Source organism: Poromitra crassiceps (assembly GCF_964638095.1).
Source record: "Poromitra crassiceps genome assembly, chromosome: 18".
NCBI classification, from domain to species: Eukaryota; Metazoa; Chordata; class Actinopteri; order Beryciformes; family Melamphaidae; genus Poromitra; species Poromitra crassiceps.
This window is the reverse complement of record NC_139636.1, coordinates 31291963-31297962: the sequence shown is the minus strand read 5'-3', so window position 1 is coordinate 31297962 and position 6000 is coordinate 31291963. Positions and strand designations below refer to the sequence as shown.

At 45.3% G+C, this 6000-nt stretch overlaps 1 protein-coding gene across 1 annotated transcript in view; it reads right to left on the bottom strand.

The window, feature by feature from the left end:
* tango6 (transport and golgi organization 6 homolog) overlaps positions 1–6000 on the bottom strand; it is a 49078-nt gene that overhangs the window by 13359 nt on the left and 29719 nt on the right. The gene's annotated exons all lie outside the window — the stretch shown is intronic.

Genomic DNA, 6000 nt, shown 5'->3' with positions numbered 1-6000 from the left:
CATTTAAGATTTTGATTTATACTTCTTCAATTTAAATGTTCACAATAATACAGCTTTGACCTTCCATTAATTACATACTACCCAATCAGGCAGACACTCTGGAGTCAGATGGACTTACCAAGCCAGCCAATTAGAACCTCCTCAACTGTTACTACTGTACGACTGTGACCTTCCCAACTGCCATTAATATGCATCCAGTGTAAAAATGAACCAAGACACACTGAAGATCTGCTACAGCAGCACTGAAGCCAGGTCAAGCTAAGCTTTTGTAAACAGCATCAGGTTAGATGTAAGGCAGCTAAAGCACAAACTATCTAACTATGGATATGAGAGTGGAAGTCTAATATAAGTAGGAGGTGGAGTGGGGACCAAACGGAGGTTTCTACTCGAGTCGTATTCGAGGCAGAGACAAACAGGCAGACACACAAAGGATAACAGAGCTCACTGCTGAGCCCAGCTGCAGTACACCTGCCAAGCAGCAGGGGAGCAGAGCCAACAGCTGCAGTACACCAGCCAAGCAGCAGGGGAGCAGAGCCAACACCGCCATGGAGAGAAGAGAACCAGCGCACTGCGCTAGTAGTAGTAAGACCTACTCGACCTGTCTGTGTGTGTGTGTGTGTCTCTGTGTGTGTGTGTGTGTGTGTGCGTGCGTGCACGTGCGTGTGCCTACAGCTGGTTATGTTGGCCTGATCCAGAAACAAACACACACACACACACACACACACACACACACACTCAGAGCTATTTAGCTTGTCCTAGATTGACCTTTCAGAGAGCCAAGTGCTTTCTCAGAATCAGATATTCAAACCCACAACAAACCACTACACACAGAGACACACACACACACACACACGCACACACACACACAGAGCCAGACACACACACACACACACACACACACACACACACACACACACACACACAGCCACACACACACAGAGCCAGACACACACACACACACACACACACACACACACACACACACACACACACACACACACACACACACACACAGAGCCAGACACACACACACACACACACACACAGAGCCACACACACACACACACACACACACACACACAGCTGTACTCCCTTCAGCTCCTCAATAGACACAGCTCTACTAGATTTAATCAAAGAGGGAAGTGCTGTGCCTCAGGGAGTGAGATGAGTCAGCAGCACAGCCTCTACATTCACATGCACACAGCAGGGTCCCCGCACAGTAGGGGTGGGGGAAAAAATCGATTCACTTAAGTATCGCGATTTTTAATGTCACGATTTTTTGAATCGATCTTTTATTCCAGAATCGATAATCGCAAAAAAAAAAAAAAAAAAAAAAAAAATTGGGTGCTTGCAGTCAGGCCACTCACTGAACAGCAGGCCAGGCGCCGCCTACTGGTTTAGTAGTGGTTTTATTACTTTATTAGTTAGTCTGAAGTAATAATTACACTTCAGGGTTAAAGTGGGTGCATCTCATTGTAAAATTGGACTTCAAACGGCCCAAATCTGGCTTCAAACGGCCCAAATTGGGCTTCAAACTGCCCAAATTTCACGCGCGTCGGCCCATATCGGCCTGGCCTGCTTGGTATCTAATGCCCGGCCTGAATTATGATCCCAGTCCGCCCCTGTTTTTAACTATATCGCCCAGCCCTACTCATGATATATAATATACAGTCTCTAGTGTATGATTCAACTTTTCCCATGTTCTAATCTAGTGTAAAAAAGCAAACAAACTGAAAAAAGAAAAGAAAAAAATAAACAAAAATCGCAATAAATCGTAATATCGAATCGCAATAATCGTAGAATCGCAATACTTAAGAATCGCAATATAAATCGAATCGGCACCCAAGAATCGTGATAGTATCGAATCGGGAGATAAGTGAATCGCCACAGCCCTACAGCAGGGTCCGCACACCTTCTGAAACATCACATTCAAGGACCTTTCAACCACTTTCCAGGCCCAATTCAAGGACTTTCCAGACTAAATTCCCTCAACTTCAAGGACCCAACATGGCCTAGTTTGGACACACGGATCAGGGTTAATGACCTCACTGTTACAACACTGACAATTTGAGAACTAGAGAGAGGCTTGAATGTGTGAACACTGCTCAGCTGTGCTCTGACTGACAAAGAAATATCTAAAGAACATTCCATTTCTATCCCTGCATAAAATATATAAATTCAAGCTCTCTAGAATGAGAATGAGAAAGACTGGATCTGCTTCCTGCCTTGGGGAACATACAGGTGTGTTTGTTTATCTGCTTCCTGCCTTGGGGAACATACAGGTGTGTTTGTTTATCTGCTTCCTGCCTTGGGGAACATACAGGTGTGTTGTAGATCTGCTTCCTGCCTTGGGGAACATACAGGTGTGTTTGTTTATCTGCTTCCTGCCTTGGGGAACATACAGGTGTGTTGTAGATCTGCTTCCTGCCTTGGGGAACATACAGGTGTGTTGTAGATCTGCTTCCTGCCTTGGGGAACATACAGGTGTGTTGTAGATCTGCTTCCTGCCTTGGGGAACAGACAGGTGTGTTGTAGATCTGCTTCCTGCCTTGGGGAACATACAGGTGTGTTGTGGATCTGCTTCCTGCCTTGGGGAACATACAGGTGTGTTTGTTTATCTGCTTCCTGCCTTGGGGAACATACAGGTGTGTTTGTTTATCTGCTTCCTGCCTTGGGGAACATACAGGTGTGTTTGTTTATCTGCTTCCTGCCTTGGGGAACATACAGGTGTGTTGTAGATCTGCTTCCTGCCTTGGGGAACAGACAGGTGTGTTGTGGATCTGCTTCCTGCCTTGGGGAACATACAGGTGTGTTTGTTTATCTGCTTCCTGCCTTGGGGAACATACAGGTGTGTTTGTTTATCTGCTTCCTGCCTTGGGGAACATACAGGTGTGTTTGTTTATCTGCTTCCTGCCTTGGGGAACATACAGGTGTGTTGTAGATCTGCTTCCTGCCTTGGGGAACAGACAGGTGTGTTGTGGATCTGCTTCCTGCCTTGGGGAACATACAGGTGTGTTTGTTTATCTGCTTCCTGCCTTGGGGAACATACAGGTGTGTTGTAGATCTGCTTCCTGCCTTGGGGAACATACAGGTGTGTTGTAGATCTGCTTCCTGCCTTGGGGAACAGACAGGTGTGTTGTGGATCTGCTTCCTGCCTTGGGGAACATACAGGTGTGTTTGTTTATCTGCTTCCTGCCTTGGGGAACATACAGGTGTGTTTGTTTATCTGCTTCCTGCCTTGGGGAACATACAGGTGTGTTTGTTTATCTGCTTCCTGCCTTGGGGAACATACAGGTGTGTTTGTTTATCTGCTTCCTGCCTTGGGGAACAGACAGGTGTGTTTGTTTATCTGCTTCCTGCCTTGGGGAACATACAGGTGTGTTTGTTTATCTGCTTCCTGCCTTGGGGAACATACAGGTGTGTTTGTTTATCTGCTTCCTGCCTTGGGGAACAGACAGGTGTGTTGTGGATCTGCTTCCTGCCTTGGGGAACAGACAGGTGTGTTGTAGATCTGCTTCCTGCCTTGGGGAACATACAGGTGTGTTTGTTTATCTGCTTCCTGCCTTGGGGAACATACAGGTGTGTTTGTTTATCTGCTTCCTGCCTTGGGGAACAGACAGATGTGTTGTGGATCTGCTTCCTGCCTTGGGGAACAGACAGGTGTGTTGTAGATCTGCTTCCTGCCTTGGGGAACATACAGGTGTGTTGTGGATCTGCTTCCTGCCTTGGGGAACAGACAGGTGTGTTGTAGATCTGCTTCTTGCCTTGGGGAACATACAGGTGTGTTGTAGATCTGCTTCCTGCCTTGGGGAACAGACAGGTGTGTTGTAGATCTGCTTCCTGCCTTGGGGAACATACAGGTGTGTTGTGGATCTGCTTCCTGCCTTGGGGAACAGACCGGTGTGTTTGTTTATCTGCTTCCTGACCTGGCTACACTGTGATAGCAGCTATAGGTTTCTGTGCCTCGCTGTAGCTGGACACAGCCAGCAGAGGCAGCGCTGCGCCAAACTCTGGTTTGTTCAACATTGACTCAACTGGTGAGTCAATTAAGAAAACCCTCTCGTTTACAAAGGACAGCCTGGCAAAAGGGCGCCAACTTGGCCACTTGGGGGGCAAAGACACAGCCTTTGTGGCCTGGTTGCGTGGCTAGCCAACGGTCTAGAGCCAAGGGTCTAGAGCCAAGGGTCTAGCCAGTCTCCCAGCAAGGACATAAACCCCTCGATTGTCCTGGGGAAGTGGTACGATGGCGAGCTGGCAGACGGACGTGGAGCGCGGGGCGGAGGGGGAGGGGGGAGGGGGAGGGGGAGGGGGAGGGAGGGGTGAGTCTCTTCTAGACAGAGAGCTGGGTGCTGCTCTATGGCTTTTGTGGTGCGGCAGTTAGCTGCTGATGCAGGGCAGACAAAACATGCATGTGAAGGTGATATAATCAACACATACAGTACATAACATGAGCGGGCATATATATATATATATATATATTTATAAAACGGCTCTCTCAATTCAAGCAATCTGATTGGTTCACAGCCATGGTATAAATACCGTATACCACTCTCATAACCCATGGCCAAATAAAATAAATACTATAAATATATACTAGGGATGGGGCCGATCCGATCCCCGATATTGGCACTAATTCACGGATTGGATCGGACTCGGGATTCTTTTTTCTTTTTTTTTGCAATTCCAGCGCGGGCCCACACAGCTGGCCGTAATTTGCCCATGTATAATAGTATCCTTCTTTGCCTTGTATATTTTCTTAATTTTGTCTGCTTTTTGCAAGGTACTGTATATAAAAAAAAAAAAAATCTTTAATTGGCCAAATCTTTGCCTATACTGTATATTCAAGAAAAATATTAGTATTGGCATAATATCGGTATCGGCAGATATCCAAATTCAGGTATCGGAATCGGATCGGAAGTGAAAAAATGTGGATCGGTGCATCCCTAATATATACACAGATCCTTTCCAAAAAATTATAATATCATGGAAAAGTTTGTTTTTTTCCATAATTCATTTCAAAAAGTGAAACTTTTATAGATTCATTATACACAAAGTTAAGTATTTCAAGTATTTATTTGTTTAACTTTGCATAAGTCTGGCTTCCAGCTCATAAAAAAAACCCAAAACAGTATTTCAGTATTTCAAGAAATGAAAATGAAAAAACCGGTATTTTCAAAACAGAAATGTCGATCTTCTGAAAGGTTATGTTCATGCCTGCACTCAATACTTGGTCCGGAATCCTTTTGCTTTAATTGCTGACTCGATGCGCCATGACTTTTCCATGATATTATTATTCTTTGGAAAGGATCCGTATATTGTGGCTCCTGCATTATTATTATCATTATTATCATTATGTGCCACTGAGCACAGATGAGTCTAACAATAAACATCGTTGTGACATGCTGACATGCTGGAAAGAGTGAGTGGTCGGCACAGGTAGTACGAGAGGCTGGATCCAAAGAGTTGTAGAGAGATTTTAAACATGTCAGCCAAAGTGAATGTCTCAAGAGAAGGATTGATTCAGATCATGGAAGCTCCACTGCGTTGGGCTATACAATACTCTGCTTTAAGAGATTGTCCAACAACATCGGCACATTTTGAAATCTGATCCTAATCTTAAATTAGTCTTTAAGGATTCAAAGACTCACAGTGAGAGCGGACCTTCCACCAAAACCACCTACTGACTTCTGATGGGACATGCCAGATGGTAATTATAAGTGTGCACAGTGGGCACAATGTCATTTCACTTTCAAATGGGCCTCATTTACTCATCAGCATCCCTTGATGTTCCTAGTTGTTTTGGCCCTTTTCACAGAGACATGCTCTGTGCCCCATGTGGGAGGAGCACACAGTGTTGGCCAGCTCTGCTCTGATCCGTCCAGCTTGAGAGTAGATTGACTCTCAATCCTGCAGATCACAATCACCTGAGTTCTATATATGACTGCTTGTTGTGCTTTGTGATGGTGATAATGCTTGACAAAGATCTCTGTTAAATCAAAA